The 16,383-nt window shown below is 37.2% G+C and overlaps 1 protein-coding gene and 1 long non-coding RNA gene across 2 annotated transcripts in view; one reads left to right on the top strand and one right to left on the bottom strand.

Annotated features, from left to right (window-relative positions):
• The window catches only part of LOC144419940 (MAM domain-containing glycosylphosphatidylinositol anchor protein 1-like), a 363,818-nt gene that overhangs the window by 254,239 nt on the left and 93,196 nt on the right, over positions 1-16,383 (top strand). The window lies entirely within an intron of this gene.
• Positions 7,676-8,174, bottom strand: LOC144432251 (uncharacterized). Its single transcript, XR_013480491.1, has 2 exons — positions 8,002-8,174; positions 7,676-7,736 (listed from the first exon to the last, which is right to left on the bottom strand). It is a non-coding gene; the product is annotated as an uncharacterized LOC144432251 (long non-coding RNA).

Raw genomic sequence — 16,383 nt, 5'->3', positions numbered from 1 at the left:
TATCAGTGATTCGTTATGTCACAATCCGAAACATACCTACCGTAAATACTTTTGGGTCATTGATTTTATTGTTCGTCTGATAAACTTTGTTCAGAATACTTTCCATATTTAGTATCTATTTTGAAGGTAGGTTACCACGGAAAATTTATTTTCGAGAATTTGATTCTATTTAATTATCCAGGACTTTTGGTTTACGAAAGGTCGGCTAAGTTTTCAAGAAATGAGGGATTTTTGAGGAACACTGAGGAAAAGTGTGCGAAATGAACTAGAAAGTGTCTTACTATAAGTAAACAGTAAAGTTCTAGGTTAAATATCGAGTCCTGTAAGAATCAGGAACAAATTGAAGAAATGGATTTATTTAAAAAACGTTGCCTTAACTGCTGCTGCTGTTAACCATCGAAGTTTTAAGCCAATGTGACTCAACAATTCATTGGTGAAAAAAATGACGCATCCCGAAACAAGTTTGAGACCAGTCATATTTACAACTCTAGATATTGGTCATGAAGCTTAATAACAGTACTGGGAACGCCAACGCAAATGTTGTAACGATACTCCATACAGCGGCAAAATAGTTCAAGTAATGCTCTAATTTACAATCATTGTTCTATTTGGCTTAAAAAAAGGCTCTTCACCCCTTTGATTATAATCTGAACCAGACCTTGTAATATCTTTCATCAAATTATGCGAGGAATTGTTTTTACGACCCATATATAAATATACAACTTTTAATGATATGTCAACAATATATTTTATATTAAAAGATGTCTGACATGAAACGTTACTAAACTTGAGATATATGAACATTGACAACTTTTATCTCGAAAGTTATTGACATCGTTATGAATTAATTTAGTCCGAGGAAATGAGTAAACTCATATATTATGGTTAAAATAAAATTAGCTTCAGGAATGAAACAAAATTTTTCACGGCGTGACTGAGTTTTCCTTTAAATTATATCCGTGCCAATTGTATACCGTCATAATATCAAAAACTTGCTGCGCATGTTATCGTTGTTTTTGTTTGATTTTATGAGCATTACGCTTTTTTTTATTTATACAAAGCATATTGAAATATCTAAAATAATATTCTTTCAGTTGTGATTTTGGAATCTAGTTTTGTAAAGTGGGACCTCGAAGCAATATATCTTGTTGAAACCCGAAAACATAATTGCAATTAAAATTCGTGATACGATTCAGCGGGTTCGTGCGAACCTGTTATTGGAATGAACGCGTTCTTGTTTTAGACGTTAAACAAATGCAACACCGTAGTTAACGATTACGATTTTATTTGGCGTTCCGTAGAACCTGTTGTTGGAGGTCGATACAAGAGAAAATCCATTTTTAAAAAATAAAAATTTTACAATTGATCCAATAGGTGCTGTGAAGTTTCATTTTACAAATTACTATTATTCGGGGTGAGTCACCGTGAAAATAAGATTTTTTTAGATTGAAGGACATTTATTCATCCCATTTCCGTGGCCGGAACATGCTTTTGCTTAGTTCCAGAAACAGATCAAATGTGCTAATAAATAAATTTGAGTGTGAATATAACCAATATTGCAGGGGAAGATGGGGCACGTTGGCACATGGGGCACAGTGGAAAATCAGCTCTCGCACTGATACTATATCCGCAATCCTGTCCGCGGTTCGATGTTTCAATCCGCCCATCGGTGAGTTACAACGTCCCCGCGAACGGACAACGGACGGGTAGAGCGGCGCAAGCTATGAGGTGAAATTGGTTTTGGGAGGTTGAAACTAAAATTTCACCGTTCCAGTTTTTTTTTCTACCTTAGCTTTTCCAACATGACAAACCACCGTCTGATATTTATCATTTTTTCAATAATATTTCCAGATTTAGATTCGAGGGAAGAAATATTCAAATTTGTTTGCGAATTTTTTTGTCAAAATATTTGAACTATTTCAGTTGAACATTGATTTCAAAAATATTAAATCTTCAAATTTGAAGTCTCCCTGTTCGTTAGACAATTATGCTGATTAATTGCTTATTTTTAAGGGCTCACTTCGTTGAATTTTGACAGACTGACCCACTGTGCCCCAGGGTCTGTCCGAATGTGCCCCACAAGTGGGGTACAGTGGGACACTTAACAGACGTTTTTCAAAGCATTTTGGTAGTAAGATGTGTGTCGCAAGAGAATTTCTCAATCGCTGAATAAAATCTACATTTACCCCACTATGCATTAGTCCCGCCAACTTAACTTTTTATCACCAGGTGTACCCAAACAAAACGTTGTAGCTCATGATTAACTTTAATATCAAGTCTCTCATCATTAAGTTCCAGTCAGTCATTTTCTTAATTTGTAATACAAAATATCGAGTTAAAATAAACTCAAAATGGACCAAGACCAAGAAGAGCCGCAACTCGGGCGCAATGGAGAGTAAATAGCCTTTCCCCTCAACTTGTCGTTATTTAGTGATAATGCATGTATTGATCCAAACTTTTCAATTAGTATTGCATTGTATTTTGCAAATTTGAGTCCGTATACAGTCACCTAATCAGTGGGCGCTTTGTCTATGATTCATGTTTTTTTGATGAGAAATTATAACAGTTCGATGATTGAAATCTATCCATTTTGATTTTTCTCAAATACCGATGGGCCGATTATAGAGTGGCTTTTATTTATTTTCAAAAATAGCACATTGCTCGCTTGTACGTATGGTGCTATAAAATCTAATCTATTACCTAATCGATTCCTCTACCAGTTTAGAGTCGATGTATCGGTATCGGGTATCGGTATCGGCAATATCGGCCATTTTTTTGGTATCGGTCATGTATCGGTATCGGCTGAATTAATACCAATATTTCCGATATATTTACCTTTTAGATATGATCCAGAATGTTTTAAAAGGTAAGTTAAAATATTACTTTTTAATTTATTTTTTTGTCCAGACAGATCGGGAACTATGTGCATACATGTCTACACCCCCGCGAGTGGTAACGAGAATATGATTCACCTGTTTTTAAATATTTACTAACAGAACCAGCTCATCTAATTCGACTTTTTTTTTGCTGCCAACTTTTTATATTGACATTTTTATTACATATTAATTATGAAGAAATATATCAACACGGCACAGAAAAGAGAGCAACTAGGCGCTCAGTTTTAAATCATACAGTGGAATCGAAGTCCTTTTTACAGGACATGCACTGTTTGGCACAGTTATAAATTCTGTTTATCGTCAAGCGCGAGTGTCATTCAGTCCATGGACATCGTTAGGCTAAATTCCGACGCAATTATCTCTCTACACAGGTATTAAATATTGTGATTATAGTAATTTTAATTTTGTTCAAATACACAATTTCTTTATAGATTTATTGATGTGGCCGCCTAGTATCATACGTGGTATAGGTATTTCTGGTCGGCACTGATTGATATCCTTTAATTTTGGCTGTAATTGTCGCGACGATCACGATTAAACACAAAATAAAATATTTGCATATATTCGATATTCTTTTAAACACGAAAAACGATATTCGAAGGTCGCAATATTAATAATAAATTGGAATTGGACATCCCGGCATATGAGTTTTCTAATTGAACACCGAGATTACTAGCGTCAGTGTACAATGCATCCGAATCAGTTAATGCATTCGGATACCAAACATCAATTTCTTATGTGATATATCTTTTTTTCAATCTGAAATATCGGTGACAAAAGTGGTATCGGTACATTTCTAGTTTAGACCCGTTTTATGGTGGCCATCCGTTATTACCCGTTGCATATTCATTTATATATAGGTGAGGTTTAGAATATCAATATTTTCTTAGATATTTGTACCAGTGTATGAACAATTGTTACATTGATGACAAAATAATTTTAATGACGACACTAGGGATGATACTCTGTAATATCTTTCGAATATTGAACAAACATACTTATTCATACTAGACTTAAACCAGGAAAAATTTTAGGCGTTTTTGGATATTGAGATGTGACGTTAAAACAAAGTAAGGCCAGATATATTCGAAAAAGAGAAAATTGTTTGCGAAACATCTAACCTTCCATGGCCATATAATTCCGTTTGGTATCCATGTCTTTCAGTTGCGTTTCGTTCTTTATATATAGCAGAAAGAATGAGAAGTTTTGACTTTCGGTTTCCGGTTCTTCTTTGAACGACATTTTCTGTCTTTGAAATCGTATTTTTCTAAAGCTTCCGGTTTTTGAATGTATACTACCATCACGATTGGAGACCACATGGGTGGTTTGTTGTTGTATAGATGTTATAGATTCCATTTTAACATATTATAGTAATTAGACGTATTGATGTACAGCCTAATTCTAAACTGCTCTCTGTGTCCTAAAGTACCACTAAGAACGGGTATATAAATGAACATCTTCCCTCACTCAATGCTGTTTGCGTCAGATAAATGCTTGATCAAATTTAACTTTCGACCGATATATCTCGAAAAAATATGAGCTGAGAGGTCACTGATGACACACTTTTTTATACAACCACGAATTTCTCTATAATTTGCATTTACGTGGTTTTTAAATTATAGGTGAACTTCAATAATCAAAATATATAAAGTTACAACACATTTTATCTTCTAAAACAATATTATTTTCTTTTATTCGCGAACTTTTCAAAGGTATTTGCTGTATATATACTACGTTGTCGAGTTTAAGGAAATGTTAGGTATAGTCATAACATAAGGTGATTATTATTCACTACTCAGCTACATTCAAAAGGCGGTAGACATAAACGGTAAAGTGTTGAAGGTACCGACTAGGTATTTTTCATATGTTAGTACTCTAGATATAAACTCTGCATAAGTAACAATTTAATTAGTATATATGTATATGTCAAAACATATTTAAACTTCACCTGCTGTGTACCAGTATATCATAATCCTAATTATTCATTAAAAGACATAAAGACACAAATCTTTGAAAAGGTATGGCTTTTAATAGACTAATACTCAAAAATCTGAATTCGGGTAAATTGAAAATGATTTGAAAATAAAAATTAAACTCCGATTCCGAATCGAACAATAAAATTATTTGTGATAAGCATTAGGGTGGACAAAATGATTTAAATACGCGGTTATTACGCGGCGTAAAGTCGGTTCTGCGTTTCGTCACTACTGTCACATGGCCGAAGGGAGTGTTTTTACTAAAATAAAGGCACAAAGCGTTAGAAAAGGGGTTGGAATTTCGGGATACCAACCCCATCTAAAAAAAACCTCAAAAACGTTACTCCATTAGATACAATTATACGCTAAAATTGTTCTGTGAGCCGCACGGAATGTATCAGCATGACAGAGTTTGGACCACCCTGGTATACCTTATCAAGACACTCCCGACTGTGCTGACCAATATATCGTTGAAATGCGATCGTGGAACCGCCACATAGTGTAAATAGTTCATTGGTCCAATTGTTGAAGAGAATAGAAATTTTTTCAAAATAAAAATGCAGCAACAAGGTAAATACTAGAAAGCAAAAACCACAACATTTTGAGAAAACGACTCATAGGCTCATTTCGTGTCCAATAAATAAGTTTCAGTGTTTCTTTTTAGTAAAGAAGGTTAATATGATACGTGAAGACAAAAAATAAGCGAACATTTTGAAGTTTGAGTCGTCTGTTGAACTCGTAATATTTTAATAAATACCGATAAACTATATAAAATTCTGCTCTAAAATTTCTGTGATGCCCCTCTTTGCTTGGTGCCCTAAGCACGTGCTTATATTGTTTAATGGTTAATCCGGCGCTGTCAGTACCTGTCATGTTTGTTCAATGTATATACATATATATATATATATTTTATACAATATGAATTTTTTCTTTTATTTTTTCAAAATTGGTATACTGTTCCTTGAACTGACACATATTAAATTTGTATTGCAAAAACTATGCAAGTTTTACGAAAAATCAACATTAAACCGTGCATACAGAAACTGTAGCCTACTCATTTAGAAACTGGCTATACACTATCAGCAGTACTCGACCTGTTGTGATATCAGATTTTCCGCAAACATGAAAATTTATAAACAAATATATTGTTACTAAGAACTGTTCTATATCAAAAGTTATCAACTAGAAATCAAGCTAAAAATATTTACCGTCTTTATTACCGCAGACAAAAAATCAACATTAAACCATGCATATACAGAAACTGTATTAATTTAGAAACTGATTATACACTTATACCAGGGGTGTGCAACCTTTATTACAGGAGAGCCAGGTACAAGTAACTGGGTGAAGCCGCGGGCCGCACCTAGAAACTCTACCTACGAAAGGCTCTGGGTACGAAAAATCCAAATTACGAAAATTTTTATCGTAAAAATATTGCTACGGCTATCGTAAGATTTTCTACATACGAAAGGCCAAAAACTTAAAAATATGTGCAGTGATATTTGTTTATCTTAGAAAAATTTAATGCAGTGCTTGAATAAGCAATGTCCAATTCGAATTTAAAAATCGAATATCGCGACCTTCAAATATCGTTTTTCGTGTTTATAAGAATATCGAATATGGCGCACATATCCTAGCGCCGTCGTCCACGTTTTGATTTGAAATATTTTACAATTATTGACCCGTTAGTGAGAAGACGATGATACAATAAAAAAATTTGAATTTCATGTGTGTGTGCTCATTATCGAAAATTACGTTCTCTCTCAGCCGTCAGCTTTTGCCGCCTCCTCTCACTCTCTGCGGTCTTCGTTTAGCGTAGCCTAGTCTACCCAACGCCAAAGATAAACAAACATACCGTTCGTAGTGTTTTTATTCGGTATTTCTCTGTTCTTTCTTTTTTCCATATGTATCTTCTTTATTTATTATGCAGTAATTTAAGTCTAACATGTATTTGTTGCGGGTTCTAACCCTTATTATGATTTATACAAATGTTATGTCCATTTTGTAGGGGCTTAGACCGTTAGGGCATTTACATGTAAAATGTGTCCCAACTTGCGGAATTTTCTACCTATGAAGGAATTTACGAAACGAATAAATTTTGTAGATAGAGTTTATACTGTAGTTGCAAGCACAACTTTTTTATTGATCTTATGGCATTGTTAGGGGTTCTAGCAGAAATGTTGAGTTAAAATGCATAGATTTCTAATGAAAACAGCTATTCAAATTTATTATCACACCGACTTTAAACGAATACAGTATAAGAAACATGTTTTCATAACATTTTTTTTTTTGTTTTTGGAACAGGATTTTGCTAGCTAGTTTTGCTAATATGACAGTAGCAGTCAAGTACTGGTATTGTCTTTGCGCCGCAAAGAGATTAGAATTGCTCGCACATACCAGATTAGCTAAACTAAAAACTCGTTTCGCGAACACACTATTTAAAATTGGCACTTCTCCGCGGTCCGCACAATTTTTCCTTGCGGGCCGCATTTAGTCCGCGGGCCGCAGTTTACACACTCCTGCCTTATACATATTTTAAAAGGTCATTTTGATATCACAATGAACAATACTCAACCTCTTTTGATATCAGATATTTCGCACACATGAAAATTCATAAAGAAATTTATTGTTACTAAGAACCGTTCTATATCAAAATTTATCAGCTAGAAATCAGGCTATAAATATTTCCCGTCTTGATGACCGCAGGTTTTGTCAAAATTTTTCTTGGCTGTTGAGTTATCAATTAAACTAATGTTTCTATTCTATCACCCTACTATTCTTAAAATAAATATTTAAAGCCTCACCGTTAGCATTGCCCCCTGGTATGTATATCTGTCATCGCCAGTTTTTCCTTGGATCCGAACTATGGAAAAACAAAAAAATTAGCAGTTACCGACTGATAATGTTATCTAGAGACTGTAAACATTAGAAAGAAATTTTAAAGCGATTTTGCCATACTTCTCCACCTTATTTACGGCTCACGTCTACATCACAATAGTAATAATGAAGTATTTGAATTTAGAAAGAGTTCAAGGATTAAAATATGTGGTACCGTGTCGGTTTGCAGAGATTGCATTATACGCATTAAAAAAGCGAGTTATTTTTGAATATTAAACACTAATACTGACTGTAAAGTTTTTCTCCCGGTAAGAATCTATATTTATTCACAACAATTCGATAATATCGAATATTTGCAAAATCCTTGGCAAAAGGGGGTAAAAGCGGCTTCATGAAATCACACGCAGTGTCTTCTGGTCCCCACATGTATCCGTGCGCCATACACACGTACAGCAGAAGTAGAAGTTTTATCACTATTATCATCTCACTGGACTAATTGAGAACAAAGAAACATTTTAATAGGCGATACAAGAATGGCACCTAAATCTATATAATTGTCTTCAATCTGCACTTTGTTCCATAAACGGTTGTCGACATTAGAAAGAAAAAAATGGGTACTCCTGGACCAAGATAGCGGGCACCGGAACGCAATATGTGTACCAGGTTAGGGTCATGCCATATTTTTATTCCAATTTTCTTTATTTTAGTTCTATTCCAAGTTCGGTGACTAGTCAAGCGACTCTCGTAGTATTTGTGCCTGAAATTATGGCCTAACACTAATCTGGTACGAGTACTACGTTCCGGTGTCCGCCATCTTGGTTCACATATTACAGGAGTACCTACCAAAAAATGTATGATTCAAGTATTGTACAGCGAATTGATCGGCCTCGTGTAGTCATATAGTAGGGGCGGTTGGGCGAAATATTTATTCATTTATCCAACATTAAAACTAACTACTTATCCATTCAGTAAGAACAACAAAAATATCAATTTTGTTTGAAAATTAACCCCACCTCGTTGTTCAAAAAGAATCCGCGATAATTCACTTTATACAAGGTAACGTACACCAACCTCTGATTCTAAACATTATATCTGATGCTTTACAGGCTGGAAATTCATTATTGCCAGAGAGCAAAACACAAAAGCATTACCTAATATTAAAAAATTATAATATATACACATCTACTGTAGCCTACTTGTGGTATTGCGACGAATTTTGTTATTTCTCCGGAGTTTTCGACTTTCGTTTGTTGGCTCTCAACTTATTTCCACTTTCACAATTAAGCGATTGCGACTCCGATCCACTGAATCCCTGCAAGATATTATCTATGATGTTATTGACATTGTAATTTGAAATAAGACATGTTTGATATTTGTATGAAATAATCAACAATAAATGCGATACCATTTCACGTCACGCTTGTCTGATTTCCCCGGCAGCACAATACTCAAAACCACATTTCAAAGTTATACTTCGATTTCAGTTAACGCATTTGCTGTAACTTGAAACAGTTAATTTACAAATAAGTTGCTTAACTCGTTTTCATATACTTACGGTTGTGTATGAATAAAATGCTAATTCGTTTCTTGCCATCTCCAAATCATAAACAAATTACCTTTAAAAATAATACAATCAATACAAACGATGTATGTTGGATAGTCGGTTGCAACCGTAATCTCCGTGTCGCCATTTTCAATAGATTCAACTGTAACCGTACACACATGGATTATACAAACGGTTTTGTTACAACCATAGTGATCACAATCGAAGTAATTGATCACACTATATAGAAATATTGAATCAATCAGATTATAAAATGTTATTTTTCAACACTGCACTCGTTGACTAATGACTTGCTTAGTTTATTAGATATCAGATATTGCTTTTTTGCTAAAAATGGATTCCAGTGCATAGTTACTTTTTTAATAAATCGAAAATTCTAGTATCTCGTCCGTTGGGTCAATGCCACATTTTCACATATATACTTATTTCCACGCAAGGCTGTATACACGAAAAAAGCTCATTCTTCAGCTACCACTATCTGCTGCTTTCGAACATGTATATAATCGCCGTGAATACCTTCTTGCGCAGCTGCTGTGTCATGGACGTGCGAAGAAACTCGAGAGTCTCTATGATCTGCATCTTCTGTATTTATAGAAATAGTTCCAATTTACAACTAATAAATCAGGTAGTGTTTAACAACTGAGAACTCACGAATTCCTCGATATGTTGCTGTTTCCTTGGTTTTGAAAAGTGCGACCACGAATTCTTTAGGCTCAGATCTATGTTTGAAAATATAAATAACGTGTAATAGACTGCATTGTCAAAATAGAATTATCAAGCTGCTTTAGATTCATTTTATATTAAGCTTTTTGAAACAATGTTTCTCATTATATGCTCAAAAAAAAAAATAGCAGGTGAACATCCAATTTTGTTAATGTGCTTCTCACAATCCTTCACAGGTTACACTCAACATTTATTTATCTGCACAATCGATATGCTTTGGCGCCCTAAAAACAGAATGTTGCCGCCGCGGGAATGCGATGTCAAAATGCCCATTAAACTCAAAAATATCATTATCATAGTAACTTACCCAGAATAATAATAGTTCTTAAAATGAAATTTCACAAATACGGCCCGCGACGCTTCACTGAATTATATTAACAAAACAGCTTTATTGACGAATATATTCTTTACGTGACAAAATTTGTTTTGAGAAACTAAATTATACTATAACCTAACAAGTATATAATTCACAATCACTCGTTTAATGAGCCTATAATTGATTATAATTAGAGAAATGGCAACAGAACGTAAAAAAGTAGATGCTGAGCGCAAATGGTTTAATGACGCTGAAAATATTCAAAGGATCAGTCTTCGCGCACTGCTTGAAATTTCTGGGTGAAAAAATGTGATTCATTGGCCATTCCTTTGGTTTTTAACTTTCCAAAATACGTGCTACCCGCCAATGACTTGCAACCTTTAATTTTGGCCCGCAAACGACAAAAGTTTGCCGACCTCTGATTTACACTTTAGAGCCAGTGAAGTTATACAGTCATCCCAACACAAATCCTCGACCCACTGCCCTAACTCCCTCGACTTTCCTATTCTCGATCCTCTGCCCTGTTTCCCTCGCCCAACTGCTCCACCTCTCTCAACCCTCCTATCTTCGACCCACCGCCCTATCTCCCTCAACCTTTCTATCCTCGACCCACTGTCCTATTTCCCCCAAACTTCCTATCCCCTTCAACCTCTTTATCCTCGACTCATTGACCTATCTCCCTCAACTTTTCTTTCCCTTATCCACTGCCTCTGTCTCAAATTTCCCACCCTCGACCCACTTCCCGACCTCCATCAACTTACTCATCTTCGACTCAGCCCCTAATATAACGGCGCTACAATCACGACTAGATCGTCAAAACGAACTCTACTATCTTGCGACCAACCTCCATGGGTTATACTGGTCGAGTATGCCAATTAGATGATTCAAACGTACGTCGACAAAACATGATTGACGGAATTCGAAAATGTAGGCTGGAATCTCAATTGGTAATCAATAACCATAATGAGTGGCTTAAAAATGTGCTACTAATTAAACTACTGGTGGCCTCGGGTTTGAGGTGACTGTTTTTAAAATTTCGAAAGGTCATTCGATATCGACATGCCTGAGTTCGTTTTCAGAAACTCCTTCAATGTCGCTAGTATTTCCGTTCAAGACAAAACGATGAGAAAAAAATAAAATATTTGCACGCTTAGTCATTTTCAACGAATGTTCTGCCATATTCTGTTGTATATAAAAATTTCTTTTACGTGCCTGAGAAGGCTGAGAAGTCAAAAACAGTCAAAAATATTAGTCGCTCAGTGAGTGTAATCCCTTCCAAACTATTTTAGAGCCATGAAATGTTTTGTCGTAGCTAGCGTTACCAACTTCCCTTTAATTCAGCGTATAGTCCCAAAATTGAGCTGATCTTATCTGCAACTTAATGAAGTTGCAAAGGACGCAGTTAGTACGTTCAAAAAAACCATCAGTAGCCCAATTAGTAAAACATTTTTAAACTGCCAATTAAGGTTATTGTTTAATATTTGAGATTCCAGCCTACATATACGAATGCTGTCAATCATGTTTTGTCGAAGTACGATTGAATCATCTCATTGGCATACACGACCAGTATAACCCATGGAAGTTGGTCACAAGATAGTAAAGTTCAGTGTGGCGATCGGGTCGTTAATAAAGCGCCGTTAGGTCAGGTACCGAATAGTATAGCACCGTAGGTCAAAGTAAGTTGTTGCAGATAGGGGAGTGGGTCTGAGGATAGCTAGGTTGAGGGAGATAGGACAGTAAGTCAAAAGGAGAGAGGTTGAGGGAGATAAAGCGGTGGTTCGAGAATGTGAAAGTTGGGGAGAAAGAGCAGAGGGTCGAGGATAGGAAAGTTGAGGGAGGTCGGGCAGTGGGTCATGGAGATAAGGTATTGGGTCGAGGACAGTTTTAGGTGTTTAACGGCGACTTTTGGCACGAAAACGACAAAAGTTTGCCGACCTCGGGTTCAGACTTCAGAGCCAATGATGTTACCGCCCTTTCTCCCTCAACCTTCCTATCCTCGACCCACCGCCCTATCTTCCTCAACCGTCCTATCCTCGATCCACTGTCCTATTTCGACCAAACTTCCTATCCCCTTCAACCTCGACTCACTGCCATATCTCCCTCAACTTATCTTTCCTCTATCCACTGCACTACCTGCCTCAAATTTCCCACCCTCGACCCACTTTCCAATCTCCATCAAGTTACTTATCTTCGACCTAAGACGCTATACCACTCAGCCCCTAACCTAACGGCGCTACAATCACGACTAGATCGTCAAAAAGAACTTCACCATCTTGAAACCAACTTCCATGTGTTATACTGGTCGAGTATGCCAATGAGATGATTCAAACGTACGTCGACAAAACATGATTGACGGCATTCGTGAATGTAGCCTGGAATTTCAATTGGTAATCAATAACCATAATAAGTGGATTGAAAATGTGCTACTATCTAATTAAGCTACTGATGGCGTCGGGTTTGAGGTGATTGTTTTTGAAATTTTGAAATGCCATTCGATATCGCAAACCTGAGTTCATTTTCCGAAACTCATTCAATGTCGCTTGTATTTCCGTTCAAGGCAAAACGATGAGGAAATAATAAAATATTTGCAAGCGAAGTCATTTTCAACGAATGTTCTGCCATATTCTGTTGTATATACAAATTTCTTTTACGTGACTGAGAAGACTGAAAAGTCAAAAACAGTTGAAAATATAAGTCGCTCAATGAGTGTAATCCTTTCCAAACTATTTTAGAGCCATGAAATGTTTTGTCGTAGCTAGCGTTGCCAACTTCCCTTTAATTCAGCGCATAGTCCTAAAATTGAGCTTATCTTATCTGCAACTTGTTGAAGTTGCAAAGGACGCAGTAAACGGGCTGTTAAAATTTAGAAATCTGTTATTCCCAACAAAACATCATCAGTAGCCCAATTAGTAAAACATTTTTAAACTGCCAATTAAGGTTATTGTTTAATATTTGGGATTCCAGCCTACATATACGAATGCTGTCAATCATGTTTTGTCGACGTAAGATTGAATCATCTCATTGGCATACACGACCAGTATAACCCATGGAAGTTGGTCGCAAGCTAGTAAAGTTCAGTGTGGCGATCGGGTCGTGAATGAGGCGCCGTTAGGTCAGGTATCGAATAGTATGGCACCGTAGGTCAAAGATAGGTAAGTTGTGGCAGATAGGGCAGTGGGTCCGAGGATAGGTAGGTTGAGGGAGATAGGAGAGTAGGTCGAAAAGAGAGAGGTTGAGGGAGATAAAGCGGTGGTTCGAGGACGTGAAAGTTGGGGAGATAGAGCAGTGGGTCGAGGATAGGGAGGTGGCGTAGTTGGCCGACCAGTATAACCCATGGAAGTTGGAAGGTCACAAGATAGTAAAGCCCAATGTGGCGATCGGGTCGTGAATAAAGCGCCGTTAGGTCAGGTACCGAATAGTATAGCACCGTAGGTCAAAGTAAGTTGTGGCAGATAAGGGAGTGGGTCTGAGGGTAGCTAGGTTGGAGGAGATAGCACAGTAAGTCGAAATGAGAGAGGTTGAGGGAGATAAAGCGGTGGTTCGAGAATGTGAAAGTTGGGGAGAAAGAGTAGAGGGTCGAGGATAGGAAAGTTGAGGGAGGTCGGGCAGTGTGTCATGGGAGATAGGGCAGTGGGTCGAGGACAATTTTAAGTGTTTAACGGAGTACTTTTGGCACGCAAACGACAAAAGTTTGCCGACCTCGGGTTTAGACTTCAGAGCCAGTGAGGTGCTGCCCTTTCTCCCTCAACCTTCAAATCCTCGACCCACCGCCCTATCTCTCTCAACCGTCCTATCCTCGATCCTCTGTCCTATTCCCCCCAAACTTCCTATCCCCTTCAACCTCTTTCCTCGACTCATTGCCATATTTCCCTCAACTTTACTTTCCTCTATCCACTGCACTATCTGCCTCAAATTTCCCACCCTCGACCCACTTTCCGATCTCCATCCATTTACTTATCTTCGACCTACGATGCTACACCACTCAGCCCATAACCTAACGGCGCTACAATCACGACTAGATCATCAAAACGAACTCTACTATATTGCAACCAACCTCCATGTGTTATACAGGTCGAGTATGCCAATGAGATGATTCAATCGTACGTCGACAAAACATGATTGACGGCATTCGTAAATGTAGGCTGAAATCTCAATTGGAAATCAATAACCATAATTAGTGGCTTAAAATGTGCTACTAATTAAGCTACTGGTGGCCTCGGGTTTGAGGTGATTGTTTTTAAAATTTCGAAAGGTCATTCGATATCGACATGCCTGAGTTCATTTTCAGAAACTCATTCAATGTCGCTTGTATTTCCGTTCAAGACAAAACGATGAGGAAATAATAAAATAAAAATATATAAATATTAAAATAAAAAATAATAAAAATATAAGTCGCTCAGTGAGTGTAATCCCTTCCAAACTATTTTAGAGCCATGAAAAGTTTCGTCGTAGCTAGTGTTACCAACTGCCCTTTAATTCAGGGTATAGTCCCAAAATTGAGCTTATCTTATCTGCAACTTAATGAAGTTGCAAAGGACGCAGTTAGTACGTTATCTTTGGCATCGCTTTTACTATAAAATGTTGAAAAAAAAAAGAATTATACCGACCAGAGCACTATTGCTTATTTCGGATCAGCATCATATCTGTCATAAGACTCACGACATGGCCAATTATTGAGGGCATAAAACGGCCTGTTAAAATTTAGAAATCTGTTATTCCCAACAAAAAAACCATCAGTAGCCCAATTAGTAAAACATTTTTAAACTGCCAATTAAGGTTATTGTTTAATATTTGAGATTCCAGCCTACATATACGAATGCTGTCAATCATGTTTTGTCGAAGTACGATTGAATCATCTCATTGGCATACGAATGCGGTCAATCATGTTTTGTCGACGTACGATTGAATCATATCATTGGCATACACGACCAGTATAACCCATGGAAGTTGGTCGCAAGTTAGTAAAGTTCAGTGTGGCAATCGGGTCGTGAATAAAGCGCCGTTAGGTCAGGTACCGAATAGTATAGCACCGTAGGTCAAAGTAAGTTGTGGCAGATAAGGGAGTGGGTCTGAGGGTAGCTAGGTTGAAAGAGATAGGACAGAAAGTCGAAATGAGAGAGGTTGAGGGAGATAAAGCGGTGGTTCGAGAATGTGAAAGTTGGGGAGAAAGAGCAGAGGGTCGAGGATAGGAAAGTTGAGGGGGGTCGGGCAGTGTGTCATTGAGATAGGGCAGTGGGTCGAGGACAGTTTTAAGTGTTCAACGGAGTACTTTTGGCACGCAAACGACAAAAGTTTGCCGTCCTCGGGTTTAGACTTCAGAGCTTTCTTTCTCCTTCAACCTTCCTATCCTCGACCCACCGCCCTATCCCCCTCAACCGTCCTATCCTCAATCCACTGTCCTATTTCCCCCAAACTTCCTATCCCCTTTAACCTCTTTCCTGGACTCATTGCCATATCTCCCACAACTTTTCTTTCCTCTATCCACTGCACTATCTGCCTCAAATTTCCCACCCTCGACCCACTTTCCGATCTCCATCCAGTTACATATCTTCGACCTACGACGCTACACCAATCAGCCAGCCTCTAACCTAACGGCGCTACAATCACGACTAGATCGTCAAAACGAACTCTATTATATTGCGACCAACCTCCATGTGTTATACTGGTCGAGTATGCCAATGAGATGATTCAATCGTACGTCGACAAAACATGATTGACGGCATTCGTAAATGTGGGCTTGAATCTCAATTGGTAATCAATAACCATAATGAGTGGCTTAAAAATGTGCTACTAATTAAGCTACTGGTGGCCTCGGGTTTGAGGTGACTGTATAAAAAAAAAAAAAAAAAAAAAGGTCATTCGATATCGACATTCCTGAGTTCATTTTCAGAAACTCATTCAATGTCGCTTGTATTTCCGTTCAAGACAAAACGATGAGGAAATAATAAAATATTTGCGCGCTTAGTCATTTTCAACGAATGTTCTGCCATATTCTGTTGTATATACAAATTTCTTTTACGTGACTGAGAAGACTGAAAAGTCAAAAACAGTCAAAAATATAAGTCGCTC

The sequence above is a fragment of the Styela clava genome, chromosome 2 (genome assembly GCF_964204865.1).
Source record: "Styela clava chromosome 2, kaStyClav1.hap1.2, whole genome shotgun sequence".
In the NCBI taxonomy this organism is placed as follows: Eukaryota; Metazoa; Chordata; class Ascidiacea; order Stolidobranchia; family Styelidae; genus Styela; species Styela clava.
The sequence above is the reverse complement of the archived record's forward strand: the minus strand, read 5'-3'. Positions and strand labels throughout refer to the sequence as shown.